The sequence below is a fragment of the Pongo abelii genome, chromosome 11, assembly GCF_028885655.2.
Source record: "Pongo abelii isolate AG06213 chromosome 11, NHGRI_mPonAbe1-v2.0_pri, whole genome shotgun sequence".
Taxonomy (NCBI): domain Eukaryota; kingdom Metazoa; phylum Chordata; class Mammalia; order Primates; family Hominidae; genus Pongo; species Pongo abelii.
In genome coordinates, this window is record NC_071996.2 from 71,601,373 (window position 1) to 71,621,850 (window position 20,478).

General features: G+C 40.4%; 2 protein-coding genes across 3 annotated transcripts in view; one reads left to right on the forward strand and one right to left on the reverse strand.

Moving 5' to 3' along the window:
* ABCB11 (ATP binding cassette subfamily B member 11) overlaps nt 1-20,478 on the reverse strand; it is a 183,684-nt gene that overhangs the window by 105,304 nt on the left and 57,902 nt on the right. The window lies entirely within an intron of this gene.
* Nucleotides 13,956-20,478, forward strand: part of DHRS9 (dehydrogenase/reductase 9) — a 49,361-nt gene continuing 42,838 nt past the window's right edge. Inside the window, exons 1-2 of one of the 2 annotated variants that reach the window (XM_054549451.2) lie at nt 13,956-14,083; nt 16,877-16,942. The gene's annotated coding sequence lies outside the window, so the exon portion shown is untranslated. The remainder of the gene's footprint in view (nt 14,084-16,876; nt 16,943-20,478) is intronic. The other variant, XM_054549452.2, reaches the window with a different exon arrangement.

Here is a 20,478-nt window from a genome sequence, read left to right on the forward strand (position 1 = left end):
AGGGAATCTAAGAGTAAAAAGTAGGAAATGGAGATGTCTAAGTACTAGTTGGCAGACTTTGGACACCGAATCATAGAATCCCCCAAGAATTCTTAATTGTCCACACCAACCCCAGTGTTCCTCTCTGCTAAGTGACATGTGGTCTATAACCTGCACACTACATGTGCTTCTGTTTAACTATTCAGGGTTGAAGTTTTCTCTTGATAAAATGTGTAATCTTATCAACACAGATACGCACATTAGAGAACAGTCTCCTGACAATTACTGGTAAAAACATATCAAAGATGTTTCTATCTTAGACTGTAACAACAGCATTCTGAAAGACCTCACTGCTGGGGAGGAGGGGATGGGGAAGAGAGACCATCAGCTAGATGGTCACTTGAGAGAACCTAGTACTTTGACTGACCTTAAAAATGGGCCTGAGTGAGTAGTACCACAAAGGTCCTGAGGCTGTCAAAATTGGAGGAGATACAGGGTTCTACAAGCCATGCCAGAAAGAAATCAAAGATCCTGAGAGCATAAAATGTCAGTGCCCACTACTTGCCATTACAGCAAGCCTGCTAGTGTGAACTGGTGGGGATGTCAGCCTGGAGCAACAGACGGACAGGCTGATCTTCACCAATGGCTGGGATCAATACTAGCAACTGGCTATTGGTATTGTAGAAGAATTGAAGAAAAAAAAAGGGTCAGGGTTGAGAAAAGGTGTCTCCAGAGCTGAATCCTTCTGGGCTGAAAGATACCATTACCATCCTATTTTGTAAATACAGTTTTATGGGAACACAGTCACACCTGTTCATTTTCTATTATCTTTGGTTGCTTCTGTGCTACAATGACAGACTGTATAGCCCTTTCTCTCTCCCATACCTAAAATATTCACTATACAACTCTTTGCAGAAAATGTCAACCCCTGTACTGTGAGATCAGTTCAGGGCAGCCTGAGGCCCAGGAAGAAATCTCTGAGGACCTGATTTACCTACCCTAAAAATTGTGTGGAGCACCAGCCCTCCAGCCAGCCCTACCCTCATGGAACTTAGAATGTGGCAGGGAAGGCAGACAATATCTGGGAAATTGGGCATCAAGCAGGATGGCAGTGAGGAAAGGGGAAATATAGGCATCTCCTGGGCCCTCGTGCAGAGGAGCTGCCTTGTCTAGAGAGCTGGAGAAGGCTCTGGAGCAAGTGCTTAGCATGAGACGTTGAAGATGAGAGCAAGTTTTCCATGGGAAGAGGAGATGGAAGAGCAGTCCAGGCAGGGAAGGACACATGCAAAGGCCCAGATGCAAGAGACAGGGCAGCCGGGTCCAAGGCTGAAGGAGCCCAGTGAATCTCAGGGAGGCGGATGAGCAACTCGGGAGGATGTGGCTGGTTGATCCTTCGGGGCCTCATGATCCTTACCACTGAGAACTTGGGACCTTATCCTAAGGGCCATGGGAAGCTAATGAAGTATTTTAGGCAAGAAAGGATACGATCAAATTTATACTTAAAAAAAGTTACCCTAATAAGGCTTGGGACTTGGAGCGCACACCCACAGAGGTTAGGAAATGGGTTTGAGAAGAATAGAGATCCCACCAGACCAAGAGGCAGAGATGGCTCTGTCTGTGTTCTAGGGTTTTGCATTTTCTCTGCAGAGATTTGTTCCACTTTCCATTTACTTTTCACCCAAATGCTATTTTTTGAAACATGTTGACCTTTTCTAGACTTAATTAAGGAAAAAGAGTTTTTTCCACATTCAGGCCAAGATGGTAAGAAGAATCTAAATGCCCTCAAAGCCATTGAGGAGCTGTGGACAGTGAGGGGAACCAAGCCAGGCCCGGGAGTGGAGAGCACCTGCTCCCACCATGCCCCACATCACACTGTGAATATTCTGATCATGTGAGGGTCCCTCCATGGCTTTTCTCTTGTGAAGTCTTGCCCTCTGTAAAGACTTTCAAGACCCCAGCCCCACAAACTCCCCCTTCACAGAGCTGCTCAGAGAGAACAGAACTGCCCCTGCTCCTCTTCAATTTGGATGTCCTTTCTAAACTACAGTTTTCTTTTCTTTTTTTTTTTTTAAGCCCTTAAAACATCTTTCACTGCTGACATTTAAAAATGTAGGTAGGATACCTTTGTTATTATCAGCTCAGCAAACGATTTCTTTATCTAAAAGATCATTAGAGAAGGAAAGAAACATTTAATGTATGCTAAGAAATGAAGAAAATAGAAAAGCATTGTTTTCCAGATAAGTTCACTGTCGGTTGATGCTGTGTGTCAACCCTGTGGGTGACCCTGTCTGGGAATAGATTAAAATGAGGCCCTTCCAGCCCTGAGGGCTATGGCTGATAGGGAAGGGAAAGAAATACACGATGATCCCATTGGCCACATAAGTCCTTTCTTCAAAGGCACCATTGAGGTAGAGAACTAAAGAATTGCTTAGAAAGAAAATAGAATGTAACACCAAAGTTAACTGCCACAGCGATACTTTGTCTCTAAATGTACAGTTCTTTCCTCTTGACCAAGCAAAACATAACTCCAGTATTTGATTTCTGCAATGAAACTTGGGCATTTTATGGCAATTGTAGCACCTTTTAAAACCACAAAATGGGCATTTTTCCCCCTAAATAGCTTCTTAATCCATTTTTAGGAGTCATCCACTAATATTTGTCACCATTATTCTTGGTACTAGGAAACAAAAATTATTCAAGGGGCTTGCAATCTAGAGTGGGGAGGAGTGTAAACAGAAGCTCCTAGACAGGGAAATGGAGGCTTCAACCACAGACAATCACAGCGTTACAGAGCACAGCAGGGGGAACCAAGGTTGGGGGGTGAGCAGTGAGGGGACGAGGTTGCCCACAGGAAAGAACTTCTATTAAACAACAGCTCATAAATAAGTTATCACTTCAAATGTTTAATAAAAACCACTACTAAATTCTAATATTAAAAAGTTTTAGGTATAACCACTATAATTTGTCTTTAACATCTCTAAAAAGCTATTCCCCCTGAAAATGTTGACAAATACTGTCTTTTATTCCCAGTCTGAAGTGTGAATAATATTTGATCTCTGTGCTCAAGCCATTAGCAATATGTGACTCCCACTGGCTTGGGTAACCTAAAAACTGAAATTAGATCCTAGAAACAAACTTTCTCCCCTCTAAACATGCATCCACAGCTAATTTTTTTTAGTATCTATATTTTTGAAAACCGGGACAACGAAGAAATGAGTACGGTGTTGGAGAAAAGATAAAGTCGGTGTAGTTCTGTATTAAACCAACTTTCAACGGTAGAATTTGTGATCATTGAATCTGTGATTATCAGAGCAAACAGAATTGTGCTTTCACAAAGCCAAGTTAAAAAAGAAGCCCACTGGTATTTTTACTTTGAGCAGATTATTCAATCTATTCGGCCATTTGTACCACACACCCACGTACACCACCCTCTCTCCCTCTCTCTCTCTCTCTCTCTCTAAGAGATTGATACATGAAATAGCATTGCTATAAAGAAGACAGCAACCAAGAGTCATCTGTATTGTATAGAATGTTATGAAATCATTAATGCATCCTGCAAGTTTCTATCCAAGTATTGTAGCGTTGTTTACACTGGACAAGAGACCAATCTTTACTAAACCAGAAACACTACACTCCACAAAGTAAGAGTTAAAGGGAAGAGGGAATGAATTTGCAGAGACAAGTATAAGTTACTTACCTGTGAATATGAATTTGAGGAAGCCAGAGGAAATAATGGACTCCACTGTGGAGAGTTAAAAGGTTTCACAACCTTTTCCAACCTCAGTTTTCATCATTCTAAAGCACTGAACAGAATTCAAACTTTTTCAAGAACATTATCTATTTGCCTAAGGGTCAATGTCCCTAAGGGCAGCCCAAGCACAGTTCAGTGACATATGAGAAACATACTCAGAGCAATAACCCCAAACACAGAGTGTGCTTGGGAAACACTCTGAGGGTGTCAACAGGCCTTGGAAATTGCTGATTCACCTTGGAAGGAGAGGCAAATTGAGCAGAGTGGGCCCAGCAAGAGCCCTAGAATTCAGGCTATCCCAACCCTTATTTTCTACAGGCCTGTAGTTTTGAAAAGTTACTTAAAAACATAACAAGACAAAAAAAAAATACCTTTAAACTTTCCCCCTCAGTATAAAAGATTGCTCTTGGAAAATCCCTGGTTGCAGACTCCAGATGCTCCTGGCCCAGCCATAGAGTTTTGTGGAGACAAATACCCTAAAAGAACATTTGAAACAGCCTTGCTCAAAAGTCTGAGTGCACAGACAACTCTTGCACCCTTGCATGGACAGTCATTAACCTCAGGCTTGGCACACCAGATGAAGCTCTGTATAAGCAAAGACGAACGATTTTTTAAAGGTTCAAATGAACAGAGTCTCAAGTCAAATAAGCATGTGGAGCTCCTCCAATATATTTGTACTGCCTCTTCCTCTCCCTTCTTGTGAATCTTTCCATTTTTCCTACAATGTTCTTATTTTTTCTCCTTTGCCTGAGCTTACTTTTCCCTAAATGCATTTCACTCCAGCCTTCAGCAATGAATAATAATAGGCAACATTAGTCAAGACTTGGTTGGGTGCCTGACCCACTTCAAAAATGTTATTTGTATCACCTCATTTGGGCCTCTCAACAGCCCCAGGATTTGGGTGCTATCACATCATTTCTATTTTATAGTCGGGGAAACTGAAGCACAGAGAGGTTAAATAATCCACCCAAGGTGTACAACTAGTAGATGTGAAGCCACACGCCAGTCTGTGCTAACCTTCTTCCACTCTGTGCTCTGAAATGCAATTGATGGGCCAGTGCTTCTCAATTTGCAGAAATTAAACTGTAAGATCAAATTTTCTCAATTTTAGGTTTCTCTGTCATAAATTTTTCACTGAAATTCAGCATCCACCATTTTTTCTCTATTGGAATTTATGTATAAGATGGTTTATGACTTAGCCCATACAACCCAAAATTATGACATATAATTTTATATGTTATTATATGTTCAAATCTCAATATATCAAGGTCAGCAAAGAAAAGAAAGATTTCTAGATGTTTCCTCTACGCAAACTGGATGGGTTGACTTCTGAGTTGACACAAATGTAGTAATATTGGATTGGGCACCAATTAGGACCCAGAAAAAAAATTTTGCTTCACACAAAACCAAAAAGGCAACACAGCTATGGGGCTGTAGCTTTGATTGGGAAAAGATTCCCAATATAATTTTGCTACCTTTGCTGTGCTGAAGTTATTGACAACAGTCAAAGGGTAAAAATGCCAACAAGAGAAATTTGTCAACTCAGGACTACAGCTGATCTGCTCACAGGTCCAAGGGTCCTATGACTTTCCTTCTGGTGGCATGAAGATCCAAGGGAAGATAAAAGCATAGAGTTTTAGAGCTAGAAACAACATTGTAGATATTGATATATCATCCAACAACCTCATCTTATAGATGAGAAAAGTGAAGACAGAGTGGCCATCTGTCCAGGGCCCTGGAGAGTTTAGGATGTCTTTCTCCGCGCCCTCATGCTGGCCCCTAGACACATCTGGGCAGTGTGAGTACTGAGTTGATCATGCTTAATTCACTTCAGCTATAGGCTTGTCTTCTTTATGGTTCACGGTCTGAAAATAGGTAGGGTTGTGGTCCCTACGGTCACACAATTAAAATACCAGCTCTTTTTGAATGTTTATGTGCCAAACACTGCTCTCAGTTCTGGGATTCAGGAATGAATAAGACAGATGAGAATCCCTGCCTCAGGAATCTTACATTCTGGGGGCGGGGAGGGGGCAGGATAGAGAGGAGACAAAGAAGTAACACATACAATACATCAGATGGTGTAAATGGTATGGAGAAAAGCATTGCAGGAAAGGGATATGATAGGGAGTGTGTGTATGTATGTTGTGTGAGAGAGAGAGCGTGTGTGTGTATGTGTGTATGTCAGTTAGCATGTGAGGGGAGAAGGATGTTGCCATTTTTAACTGGGTGTTATGGAAGGGCCCACTGAGATGGTGACATATGAGGAATGACCTGAAGGAGGTAAAGGAACAAGTACATGGGTATCTGGGGAAACCACATGGGCAAAGCTCTGGGCAGGAGCTTGCCTGGTGTATGTAAGGAAGCTGAACCTGGAGTGGAGTAAGCAAGACTGAAGTCAGCTGGGGATTATGTCAGTGTGGCGGGAATCAAGGAGTGCCACGAGCTCACAGGGCAGTGGTTCTGAAAGTGTGACTGCTGGACCAGCAGCAGCCTCCTCATTACCCAGTAGGAATGTATGTTCTTGGTCCTTTCCTGAGACCTACTGAATCAGAAACTCTGGGAGTGGGGCCCAATGAGCTGAATCTTGAGAACCACTCCTGTAGAGCCTTGGAGGTCACTGTGGACCAATTTGGAACCTATTTCAAAACCATAGCAAAAATGTCTCAGAGAACGCTCTAAACCACAATGGTAGAATTCAGCCAATAGTTGTTAAAAAAATATTGAAGACTGCACTATGGAAGAGATAGAAGAAGTTGCCATTACTTTACTCCTTGAATCATTCAAAAACTAATGACTGAGTATCTTCTTTTTACAAGACACTATGTCAAATGTTACGCTGGCTACCTAGTTGTACACATTACAGTTAGTGTCCTTGAGAAAGTTTAAACCTTAAAAGGATAATAAAGCTTAGTAGATAAACCAAGTAAGAATAAAAAAGAACAACAGCAAATGTTATAATGTTTGATGCAGACCTTAAGTATTTAAAAAGTGATCCATCAGTATGGATTCTCAAAGAAGGAAGGACTTGAGTTATATCTCAAAGTATGAGAGGGACCAGGTCATAAATACAGCATGAGCGCACACAGGCAACATTGAAAGGACCATGATGGCTGCTGAGAGAAGAGGCAAACAGTGGCTTGTAAATTTGCTTAAGTAGGTGAAGAAAGACAAAGAAGGGCTTTCAGTGCCAGCAGGATGAGTTGCATGCAGTCTAAGGTAAGAACTTCTGTTCACGGCCACCCAGGGCCGGTGTTTACAAAGCTGAGCCACAAGAAGGATGGGTTAGGCAGGAAGTCTTGCACATGCACACCAATCACAGAAGCTGGTTATTACCACCCTGAAAATCAATATAAATTGTGTAAAGCCAGCATGAGTCAGTTAACACAATATAATTGGCTATGTTTTTTTGTGGCATAGTGACTAGCAGAGAGAAAAATGTCTAAATTAGAGCTTTCTTAGGTAGCTTATGTATTTTTAAAGCAAGCTATGTGGAAGGACACAATTTCTGTAGTTTAGTTGACTGCAGAGGGAGGCAGAGTGGTATAATGAAAAGAGCACAGGCTTGTGAAGTCACAAAGAACTGGCTTTAGATCCTGGTTTTGCCACTTACTTGTTGGGTGATTTGGTTAAGGTAGTGATACTTGCTAATTATTTCCCCTCATGTGAAGTCCAGTAGGCCTTGAATAAGGGGAAATTGGTGTTGGGCAAAGGTGCTCTGCTCCATGCAGTCATTCAGAGACCCAGGCTGACAGAAGCTCTACCATCCTCAACATGTGGCTTTTAAGGTCTCCTTGGACATGGACATCTATCCATCACACAGGGAAGAGAAAATATGGAGCATTTTGTATGGACAGTTCCTATAGGCCAATTCTGGAAGTGGCATCCGTTACTTCTACTCAGATTCCACTGGAGAGGACTGTGCCACATAGCCACACCTAACTACAGGAAAGACTGGAAGATAAGGTCAGGCTGTGTGTCTGGGAGGTTTAGTTAAAAGTTAACCAATCTCAAGAGATGGTCTTTGAAATCACAAAGATTTGTGTTCACTTACTAGCTATCTAACTTTGGACAAGTTACTTAATCTCCATTAGCCTCAGTTTCTTCATCTGTAAAATGGGAGTGAGAATACCACCTGCACAGGGTGATGAGGCCTGCCTGAACTTCCCTGTGCCATAGATTCTGGGCAAGTATGCTGCTGCTGGGAAAGTGTTTTAGAAGTGGAGGCAATGCAGGTTCTCCTCCAGCATGAGTGCCACCGACTGGTTGATCTGACTTCCAGGGATTATGCTGTAAGATTAGAACATTTTAGTTTTGAGTCTGAGATTTCGGTCTATCTGAATGGCACGTGGATGTGCATCCCAGACCTAACATCCCCCAAGCCACTGATTAGGCCCTCCTTAATCACATCCCACAGTCATGAGTCTGGCTGGATCTGCCCTGAAAATAGAAACATGTTTAAGATTTGTAAAATAAACTTTCTCAATCTCATTCTTTATGGTCGAGTCCCCATGATGCAGGATAAGGCATCAATAGTCCTTAAGTAGAAGCCTATCCCAATAAGTCAATGATATCCAAAAAAAAAAAAAAAAAAAAAAAAAAAAAAAAGATTTAGTCCATGGTTGTGCAGGGATGAATCTATGTAAGTGTAGCAGGGTAACACTGTGAACCAATAACCCATGCGTTTTTCCTCTTCCACTTTCTTTTATCCTGGGGCTCCTCCCCCAAGTAGCCATTTAAATGAATTGTGTATTTTTTTTTACCTACCAAAATTAGTATATTCCTAATTTTGTCATGTAGACATGTAGAAAAGACTGGAAGAAGTACAATATAAAAGTGATTATCTGTAGGTTATGCAAATGTGAACGAGGGTGGTTTTCATTTTCTTCCTCATGCATTTCTGCATCTTCTAAATTATATACAATAAGGGTAAACTATTTTTTAAACATATAAGTTATTAAATGAAAATAATAATGAATATAACAAAGGAAATGTCAATAATAATGGATAATAAAATTTTATTAATGATTTTTAAAAATACATAGAGAGAGAGTATAGCTATGTGGGTGTTCTCCAAATATTAGCTGTAGTTTAGTCATTGCTTTTTTTCTGGGAAAACTCTGACTTCTGCAGAAGGGATGGGGCCCTCATCTGGACATCACAAGCAAAGTTTCTGTGGATTCAAAGCCCATTAAGAACTTGGTTTATCCTAACACAGACCAGCCCCGTGTCATGGTACCTGACACTCCTGCTCAGTGGTGTGTCCTGAATGTCCTGAACCTGGAGGTAGATCCACCCTATCCCAGCTCTCTGCCTCATCTGGCTCTCCCAAAAGCTGGCTATCACTGATCCCCTTTGGCTCAGTGCCTAGTTTGCTCCACCTCCACATCATGCCTGGGTGGGGCTCCTGGAATTCCTTCAGGCCTTACTTGTAGGCCATTTAGAGTAAAATAGTGGGCACATACAACACTTCATTATGGTCTTCAAACCATTCCTTTAAGATGATCTTAAGGACAAAAGTAAGAAATAGTGAGTTGAGTAAGTCCAATGTATTATTAGATGTTTTTTGCTCCCTCTGTAGAATTAATAATACCAAATAAGACTAATCACAATCCTAGCAAGTTGTCATTTACAATTATCTAAATGAAATACATTGATCTCCACAGCACTCAGTACTTGGTTAGAATTTATATTCTTGTTTCTCCCTCTAATGAGGAAAACCAGCACAAAAATATGGACTTCATTCATAAGCAAATCTTTTCTGATATTTTTGAGTGTGGTAGTTCTTGTCTTTCCCTGAAGGCTCATTATTGTGCATAAAGTCATAAAAATTATAAGGGTACATTTGCAATTGCCAGATGAAAAGAAATAGGTGAAATAAATAAAAAAGAGGAATCAGAGAGAATTCTGCTACAGAACAAAAGTCAATTATAAGTAATTGTGCCTGCAGTGTTGAATACTCATTTGAACTGTAGAATTTATCACTGGCAAGGGGCAAGTCTGCCTGGGGGTTCGGGTAGATTGGGTTTCCATGTCTTGACTTTACCCAGGACACCTCCCTTCTTAAAGTCATGTCTCAGTCTTGGAAACTATTCCTTTGTTGAGGTGGAAGAGGAGGTGATAAGAAGTGGGTGCTTGTTAATAGTCAAGCATAGGTCACAGTGATCTATGCCAAGTGGTTATAAATAAGCTGTGGGTGGTGCCTACTACTCCTTAGCTTAAAGCAAGGCAATTCATACTCAATGCAACATGCTTAGGTAATAAGAAACTAGTTTTACCAAATTAGTCAACACATCTTTGGACAGCAATCTAGTTGTCTCATGAAATCAAGATTCAGTTCTCTATATGAGCTTTTCAATCTAAGTAGATGTTGTTATAAATGTTGTTAAACTAATATTTTTATCTTTGAAGGGGAAAAAAGGAAGGCAGACATATTATTTTTACTGTTATGTTTCATATGGCTGTTCAGAACTTTCCAGTTCCACCCTTACTAACCCTGGGTGACTCCTTACAACTCCAGGAAACTTAGGTTGTGAAATGTTGCTCTGAAGCCATAAGCTCTCTAGACCTGGGTCACTAATTCATTGCTTCTCACTGACTAGGCACACATTTGTGGGGTCACAATTTTAAAAAACAATGATTAAGAGCAGTTAACTACAGGAACCCTGAGCTTGGGCACCAAACCTCAAACTGAAGTAGGACAAAATGAAGGACTTGCATCCAAGTCCAACCTGCATCTAACTCTGCTGGAAAGGTTGAGGAGGTTGCCGTAACACTAGGGACCCTCTCCCAATTCAGCCCAGGGGTTTCAGCAGACCCTGTGTCACAGTCCACACTTCTCTCTCCCAGGATGCAGCCAGGCATCCTTACCTTTAGACCACAGCCCACTCCATGGTAGCTAATTTGCTATGTCTTCTCAGGACTCTTTATTGGGTATGGAAGGGAGGTTGCCTGCATTCTCAGGAATTCATTTCAGCACCCCGCATGTTACTTAAGAACATGTGCAGTCACTAGATTTTTTTTCTCTTGAGTGTTGTATATGTCTTTATTTTTAGTATACCTCATAGTAGAATGTGTGTGGATTATAGGTATAGGTATAGATAGATATGTCAAGAAGAAGCAAAACTCACAATGTATCATATTCTAAGTTCTAGGAGTTCCCTTCAAGTCAGATCTCAAGGAATTTTATCTGAAGCCATGAGCTATTTAGACCTGGGTCACTAATTCATTGCTTCTCACTGACACTTGTCTAGGCATACATTTGGGGGTCACAATAAAAAAAATGATTAAGAGCAGTTAACTACAGGGACCCTGAGCTTAGGCACCAAACCTCAAACTGAGGTAGGACAAAATGGCTCTAGGTTAGTGCTTTATACATAGTAACTTATTTATTCTCTTCAAGATAATAACTCATCTCTCTAGTTAATGAGAAAACTGAGATTCAGAGGTTAAATAATTTGCTTGTCCAAAGATGCACATGAGATAAGTAAGATTTAAGCCCAAGTCCACAGGGCTCCAAACATATACCCCCTCCACAAAGCCAAGTTGCTCCTTAAAGACCTTTGCCAACTGCCTTATTCTATCTTGTCTGGCAGTCACTATTTGATGTTAGTACTTTCTTACTAACAAAACCCTAAGTTTGGAAAGAAACACATTCAGGGAAGGTGGGCTCCAGGCCTACCCCAGCTCCAAAGTCTAAATCAGTCATGGTCAGTCCATTCCCCTACTCCTTTTGATAGAATGGAGTTAAGACATGTGACCCAGTTCTGTTCAGTGAAATATAAGAAGAAAATCTGTGGAGATCCTTCTGGGAAATTTTTTTTTCTGATGAAAAGATGGAGTTTTAACAAGAGAAGTTATTTTGCCCTTAGATTTTTTTTTTTCTGTTTTCAACACTCATGTGTGAGAATGTGATATCAAGAGATGCAGCAGCCACTTGGTGACCATGAGGTGGCATACCAAATAATGAAGAGTCACATGCTGAGAATGGCAGGATGGAGAGAGAGAAAGAACCTGAGCCTTGGTGGTATGACTGAACCAGTGAACAAACCCTCTAACCAAAGACCTCCAGGTTTTATGTAATGCAAAATAATGAAGTCATCATTCTGAGGTGGTCTTTTATATGCCAATTGATATCTCTTACATTTCTAGATAGCTTCAGAAATTAAATTGCATCATTACTTTGCAAAAAGGTATAGGCAAACGTACATACACACACAATTTCATATATTCTGAAGATTTTATTATAGGGAATTGAGAAAATGACACCAGAAAGAAAAAAAAAAGGAAGTCCAGCTAAGAAAACTGAGAAAAGGAAAGAACAGTACAACTAAGTGACTCTTCCACGACTCATCTCAAATCTTCATTCCGATGACTTCTCAAGGCTTCTCTGAGTGATCCCTCACCCAAATGATTATTGACTTCCCTCTCCTCCCTCACCCCGGATTTCTCATTTGTCACTGCCAATTCAAATTCATGGCTAAAGCACTAATCTCTTTCCACACCTCTACTTCCTGGAATCCTTTCTTATTATCAGTCTTATATCTATGTCCAATTCAGCCAGCCATTGGGGTAATGAACTTTCCATCCTAGAACCACAGTCCAATTTGCCTGTCACGTCACTGAGAAGGCTCTGGTGTTCTGAAAAACACTGCTGTGAGTTTCCTGAAACCTACTTTTTTTTTTTAACTTTTATTTCAGGCTCAGGAGTACCTGTGCAGGCTTGTTATACAGGCAAACTCCTGTCACGAGGGTTTGATGTACAGATTATTTCATGACCCAGGTACTAAGCCTAGTAACTCAATAGTTAATTTTTCTGCTCCTCTCCCTCCCCCCATCCTCCACCCTCCAACAGGCCCCCAGTGTCTGTTGTTCCCCTCTTTGTGTCCATGAGTTCTCATAATTTAGTTCACACTTATTGGAAACCTCCTTTGGCCACACTTTGACACTATGTCAGGATCGGTTGGATCCTCCAACCCCTGCTGAGATCACTGCAGATACTTAGAGCCTGGATAAGATAATCAATAGTGCTTTAAATAGCTTATAGTTTAAAAAGCTGTGCTGAATGTTTTGCAGGCCACTGAGGTGTGGACATGGTTTTATATCAGTGAGATCACAGGTGAGCAAGGTGTTATTGGCTATAATGTTTGAAAATCAGCCTTTAACATCTGCTTATGTTCGATTTCTTATTTGAGTGTCCTTAGACCATGTGTGATCAGACTGCTATGTGAATAAAATAAGATAATGTATAAATTTTCTATACCTTCTTCATGCATAAAATCCTATTAGCATTGCTGATATTTCCTACTATACCCTAAATTCCCAAACATTCAAGTTTAAATTTTTCACTTTAAAATACTGGTAAAAATTCACAGCAATACTAAGTTTGACATCCTTCCTCATAACTTCCAATGTTGCTTTTTTTTTTTTTTTTTTTTTTTTTTTTTTTTTTTTTTAGGCAAGGGTCTCCCTCTGTCACCCAGGCTGGAGTTCTGTGGCCCAATCTGTGCTCCCTGCAGCCTTGACCTCCAAGGGTCAACCGATCCTCCCACCTCGGTCTCCCAGGTAACTGGGACTACAGGCATGCACCACCACACCTGGCTAATTTTTATATTTTTTGTAGAGACGGGGTTTTGCCATGTTGCCCAGGCTGGCCTCAAACTCCTGGGCTCAAGCAATCCACCCGCCTTGGCCTTCCAAAGTGCTGGGATTACAGGAGTGAGCCACTGGTTCTTAATTATCATCTTTTAAGTCTCTAAGCCCCTAAACTCCTTACAGCTTTCAACTCTTGAGACTCACTTCCTCTTTTTTTCACACTTCCACTGTCTTGACATTTTTTATTTCTCCTTGCAAGGGCCTGCAGCTGTGTTTTTTGATTTTTTAAAAATCAGTAAGTCTGGTGATAACGAGGAATGGGGAATCAAGGATGACCCCCACATTCCTAGAGAATCATTGGATGGGTAGAAGTGTTATTTATTAAGATAGGAAAGAACTGAGAAAAAAAATTGCAAAAGTAAAACTAAGTGTTCAGTTTTTAAATTTGTTTATTTTAAGATAGTACGAGATCTCTAAGTAGAAATGTGGTATAGCAATTGGGTCTGGAACTCAACAAGTAACAATAGACTGAGGATATCAATTATGGAGTCACTGGGGTATCTACAGTATTTATAGGCTTAAGAGAATATACTATCTCCTAGGAGAGTATAGAATGAGAAGAAATTCTAGAATTGATCCCTGAAAGACTCCGCCATTTAGGGCTGGGCCAAAGAAGGGGGAATCAGTAAAAAAGGTTTAAAAATTGACTTATAGAAAAGTAGAATAAAAACCAGAAGAGCTTCTAGTAATTAATTCTGGAAGGTAAGTTTTTCAGATAGTTCATCTTTTCAGCACATCTGAGAGCCAGATATTGAGCCAGAGAAAAAAAAAAAAAAACCTCACCGTTATTCTCTACAATCATCAAAGAAGAAACTATACTCGAAGAAATTAAATTAGTAGTTTTGGATCAATCTGGTATCCAATTGAAGACATAGAAAAGGGATTCAAACATCACTGAAGTGGCTTGGTAACATCATTGAAGATGGCAAAGTAGGGACCTTAAGGGGCCTGTGCCTCCCCAGAAAACCAAAAATATGGGAAAAACTGTCAAGATCATCCTTACTGGAACTGTGGAAGATAGGAAAAAGGTTTACAGCAACCAAGAGAACATTTAACCCAAGAAACGTCACTAAGACACAGTAAGAGAGTTTTGTGGCATTTTAACTTACCCTTTCCCCACCCACCTCCTTGGCATGATGGTAATCTTGAAGATGGCAGCCTGAATCCCCAGTATAAATATATGGTCCTGAAGGAAGTAGAGAAAACCTTGTTCCCAAGGAATCACATTTGTTTTGATCCAACTTGGGGTTTCCTGAAGAACCGACACAATGGACCTGCCTTTGTATTGCCTAATTTGGAACTCTTTCAGAGTTGAGGACATTCCTCAAAAACATTGAAAGATAAATGAACAAGCAGCTACCACCTGAGACAAAAATCAAGAATTGAGGCAAACAACAGACATGACAAAAGCTGGGTGGGAAAAGCTGGCGAGTGAGACTGTTTGGGGAATAAGGGATTTGAAATGCTTATTTGAGCACTAGGCAATCTAGAAAGTCACATGTATATCCAAGGCAGGATGTATGCACAGAAAAGACCATAAGTTTTCACTTGTAGCTGATCTTGTGGTTTAGCATAAGCAAGAAATAAACACTAACTCATGGTTGTAAATAGGCTGGCTAAGCATTCAGGAGTGTCCAACACAGCCAATCAGAAAAGATCTGCGATTAATTTCTTTTTTTTGGCTCCGGGCATCTAGGTAAATCTCTGTCAAACAGCTGGCTGACTATTAAGCTGAGAAAAAAAAAAAGAGAATTCAGAGATCAACAAAGAAGATCCCAGAAAAATAGCTTAGGAAAGTCACTAAACAAAAAAACTACTGCCTTCAATAAGAAAGACAAAAAAAAATTCTACACTGAGAAGACAGTATGATTTTCAAAGTTATCAAATTGTAGTGTTCAAAATATCCAATTTTCAACTAAAAACTACAAAGCATGGACCCAGTCTAAGGAAAAAAGAAATTAACAGAATCTGTCCTTGAGGAAACCCAGACATTGGGTTTACTAGTTAAAATCTTTAAATCAACTGTCAACTCTCTGTAAAGTGCTTAAGAGCTAAAGAAAGCCATAAACAAACAAAAAAAGGAAACCAAAAGAACAATGTCTCAGCAAGTAGATGATATCAATAAAAAGAAGAAATTATAAAAACAAACCAAATAGAAATTTTGGAGCCGAAAAGTTTAAATAACAGAAATAAAAAGTCATCATGACAGTATATTCGAGCTGTCAGAAGAATCAGCAAACTTGAACATAAGTCAAATTGAAATTATTTACTTAGGCCAGGTGCAATAGCTGACGCCTGCAATCCCAGCACTTTGGGAGGTTGGGGTGGGAGAATCACTTGAAGCCAAGAGTTCAAAACCAGCATGGACAATATAGCAAAACCCTGTCTCTACAAAAAAAGAAAAAGAAAAGGAAAAAGATACACTTTCAGGAGCAGAAAAAAAGGGTGAATACAAATGAACAGAGTCTAAAGAAACAAGTGAGACACCTTCAAATATACCAATATGCACATAATGGGAGTTTCAGGAGAAAAGAAAAAGGGGCAGAAAGAATATTTGAAAATATAATGGCTGAAAACTTTCCAAATTTGAAGAACAATATGAATCTACACATCCAAGAAGCTGAACCAACTCTAAGAAAAATAAATGTAAAGAGGTTCCACACCATGACACACTATAATCATACAAGTGTTGGGAGACAAAGACAAAGACAGAATCTTGAAAGCACCAAGAGAGATATGATTCATTGCATACAAGGAATCTTAATCAGATTAACAGCTGGCTTCTCAGCAGAAACCATGAAGGCCAGAAGGTAGTGAAATGACATTTAAAGTGCTGATTAAACAAACAAACAAACAAACAAACTTATCAACAAAGAATGCTATACCTGGAAAACTATCATTCAAAAATGAAGGCAAAATCAAGATATGCCACGAGAAACGAAAGGTGATGAAGTTTGTTGCTAGAAGAATTGCCCTACATAACTGCCCAGGACTAAATGGCTTCACTGGTGAATGCTATTAAACATTTAAAGAGTTAATAACAATCCTTCTTAATTTCTTTCTGAAAAAGAAAAGAGAAAAGAATACTCCCTAATTCATTCTATGAGGTCAGTATTGCCCTGATAGCAAAGCCACTTTCCTTAGGAAGATGAAAGCAAAAATGTCCAATAAAAGACTAGAAAACTGAAATCAGCAGCATGTTAAAAGGCTTATATATCATGATTAACAGGGTTTTATCCCAGGAAAGCAAGGGTGGTTCAACATACAAAAATCAATGTAGTTGATATGGTTTGGCTGTGTCCCCATGCAAATCTCAAATTGAATTGTATCTCCCAGAATTCCCACATGTTGTGGGGGGAACCCAGGAGGACGTAATTGAAACATGGGGGCCAGTCTTTCCCATGCTATTCTTATGATAGTAAATAAGTCTCACAAGATCTGATGGATTTATCAAGGATTTCCACTTTTGCTTCTTCATCATTTTTTCTCTTGCAGCCACCATGTAAGAAGTGCCTTTTGTCTCCCACCATGATTCTGAGGCCTCCCCAGCCATGTGGAACTGTAAGTCCAATTAAACCTCTTTTTCTTCCCAGTCTCAGGTATGTCTTTATCAGCAGCATGAAAACAGACCAATACAGTAAATTCATTTCAAGAGTGGTGTGTTGCTGAAAAGATACCCAAAAATGTGGAAGCAACTTTGGAACTGGGTAACAGGCAGTGGTTGGAACAGTTTGGAGGTCTCAGAAGAAGACAGGAAAATGTGGGAAAGTTTGGAACTTCCTAGAGACTTGTTGAATGACTTTTCCCAAAATGCTGATAGTTATGTGAACAATAAGGTCCAGGCTGAGGTGATCTCAGATGGAGATGAGGAACTTGTTGGGAACTGGAGCAAAGTTGACTCTTGTTACATTTTAGCAAAGAGACTGGTGGCATTTTACCCCTGCCCTAGAGATTTGTGGAACTTTGAACTTGAGAGAGATGATTTAGGGTAGCCGGCAGAAGAAATTTCTAAGCAGCAAAGTCTTCAAGAGGTGACTTGGGTGCTGTTAAAGGCATTCAGTTTTATAAGAGAAGCAGAGCATCAAAGTTTGGAAAATTCGCATCCTGACTATGCGATAGAAAAGGAAAACCCATTTTCTGAGGAGAAATTCAAGCCAGCTGCAGAAATTTGCATAAGTAGCAAGAAGCCTAATGTTAATCCCCAAGACCATGGGGAAAATGTCTCCAGGCCATGTCAGAGACCTTCATGGCAGCCCCTCCCATCACAGGCCCACAGGCCCCAAAGGCCCAAAAGGAAAAAGTGGTTTTGTGGGCCAGGCTCAGGTTCCCCATGCTGTGTGCAGCCTAGGAAGTCTGTGCCCTGTGTCCCAGCTGCTCCAGCCATGGCTGAAAGGGGCCAATGTACAGCTCAGGCTGTGGCTTCAGAGGGTGGAAACCCCAAGTCTTGGGAGCCTCCATGTGGTGTTGAGCCTGTGGGTGCACAGAAGCCAAGAATTAAGTTTTGGAAACCTCTGCCTAGATTTCAGAAGATACATGGAAATGCCTGGATGCCCAGGCAAAAGTTTGCTGCAGGGGTGAGGCCCTCATGGAGAACATCTGCTAGGTCCATGTAGAAGGGAAATGTGGGGTGGGAGTCCCCACACAGAGTCCCTACTGGGGCACTGCCTAGTGGAGCTGTGAGTAGAGGCCCACCATCCTCCAGATCCTGGAATGGTAGATCCACTGACAGCTTGCACCATGCACCTAAAAATGCCACAGACACTCAACACCAGTCCACGAAAGCAGCCGGGAGGGAGGTTGTACCCTGCAAAGCCATAGGAGTAGAGCTGCCCAACACCATGTGAACCCACCACTTGTGTCAGCATGACCTGGATGTGAGACCTGGAATCAAAGGAGATCATTTTGGAGCTTTAAAATTTGGCTGCCCAGCTGGATTTTGGACGTGCATGGGCCCTGTAACCCCTTTGTTTTAGCCAATTTCTCCCATTTGGAATGGCTGTATTTATCCAATATCTGTACCCTCTTTGTATCTTGGAAGTAACTAGCTTGCTTTTGATTTTACAGGCTCATAGACAAAAGAGACTTGCCTTGTCTCATAAAACTTTGGACTGTGGACTTCTGGGTTAATGCTACAATGTGTTAAGACGTTGGGGGGCTATTGGGAAAGAATGATTGGTTTTGAAATGTGAGGACATGATATTTGGACAGTCCAGGAGTGAAATTATATGGTTTGGCTGTGTCCCCATCCAAATCTCAAATTGAGTTGTATCTCCCAGAATTCCCACGTGTTGTGGAAGGGACCCAGGAGGAAGTAATTGAATCATGGGGGCCAGTCTTTCTCCTGCTATTCTCATGATAGTGAATAAGTCTCACGAGATCTGATGGGTTTATTAAGGGTTTCCACTTTTGCTTCATCATTTTTTCTCTTGCTGCTGCCATGTAAAAAGTGCCTTTGGTCTCCCGCCATGATTCTGAGGCCTCCCCAGCCATGTGGAACTGTAAGTCCAATTAAACCTCTTTTTCTTCCCAGTCTCAGGTATGTCTTTATCAGCAGCACAAAAACAGAGGAATACAGCAGTATACCAGATTAATAAAATGAAGGAGAAAAAAAATCACACAATCATTTCAATTGATGCAGAAAAAAGCATTTCACAAAATCCAACATCTTTTGATGATTTTTAAAAAACACAACAAAATAGGAAAAGAAAAGAGCCTCCTCAACATGATAAAGGGCGTTTATAAAAACCCCACAGCTAACGCTACACTCAATGGTGAAAGTTTTTCCCTGTGATCAGGAACATGACAAGTATGCTGTCGTTTGCTACTTCTATTCAACATTGTACTAGAAATTCTAGGGCAATTAGACAAGAAAAATAAATAAAATGCATCCAAATTGGAAATGAAGAGGTAAAAATATATTTATTTGTAGATCTCATGGACTCATATAGAAAATCCAAAGTCACTCATAAAAAAATTATTATAGCTAAGAAACAAGTTTTGCAAAATTGCAGAATACAAAAGTAACATGCAAAAAAAAACCAGTTGTATTTCTATACACTAGCAATGATCAATCCAAAATAAAAATTTAAAAACAATTCCATTTATAACAGCATCAAAAAGAAAACACTTAAGAATAAATTTAACATAGGAAGTACAAGATTTGTACACTGAAAACTACAAAAAATTGCTGTAAGAAATTAAATAAGACACAAATAAATGGAAAGATGTTCTGTGTTCATAGATTGTAAAACTTAATATTATTAAGATGAAAATACCCCTCAAAGTGATCCCCAGAGTCAATGCAATCCCTATCAAAATCTCAACAGCCACTTATTTTCAGAAATAGGAAAAGCTGAGCCTAAAATTTATATGAAATCTCAAGGTGCCCAGAATAACCAAAACAATCTTGAAAAAGAATAAAGTTTGAGGACTCACACTTTCTGATTTCAAAACCTGCTACAGAGCTATGATAATCAAAACAGTGTGTTACTGGCACAAGTATGGATATATAGATCAATGGAATAAAATTGAGAGTTCAGAAATAAACTCAGGGGAGGCAGCAGAGAAAGATGGCGAAATAGAAGCCTCCACTAATCATCCTTCCTGCAGGGAATACCAAATTGAACAACTATCCACACAAAAAAAAAACCTGATAAAAACTGAAAATCAGGTGAGTGATCACAGTGCCAGGTTTTAACTTCATACCACTGAAAGAGGCACTGAAGAAAGTAGGAAAGAGTGACTTGAATTATCAATTCCACCCCTCCCCCATCATCTTGGGAGCAGCTGCATGGCACAGAGAGAGAATCTGAGAATCTGTATGCTTGGGAGAGGGAGAGCACAGTGACTGTGGGACTTTGCATTGAAACTCAGTGCTTCCCTGTCGCAGTGGAAAGCAACACTGGGAAAAACTCAGCTTGTGTCCATGGAGAGAGCAGTTAGAGCAGACCTAGCCAGAGGGCAATCACCCATCCCGGAGGTTAGAACCTGAATTCCAACAAGCCTTGCCACTTACAGGCTAAAGTGCTCTAGGGTCCTATCCAAACTTAAAAGGCAATGTAGGCCACAAGGGCTGAAATTTCTAGGCAAGTCCTGGT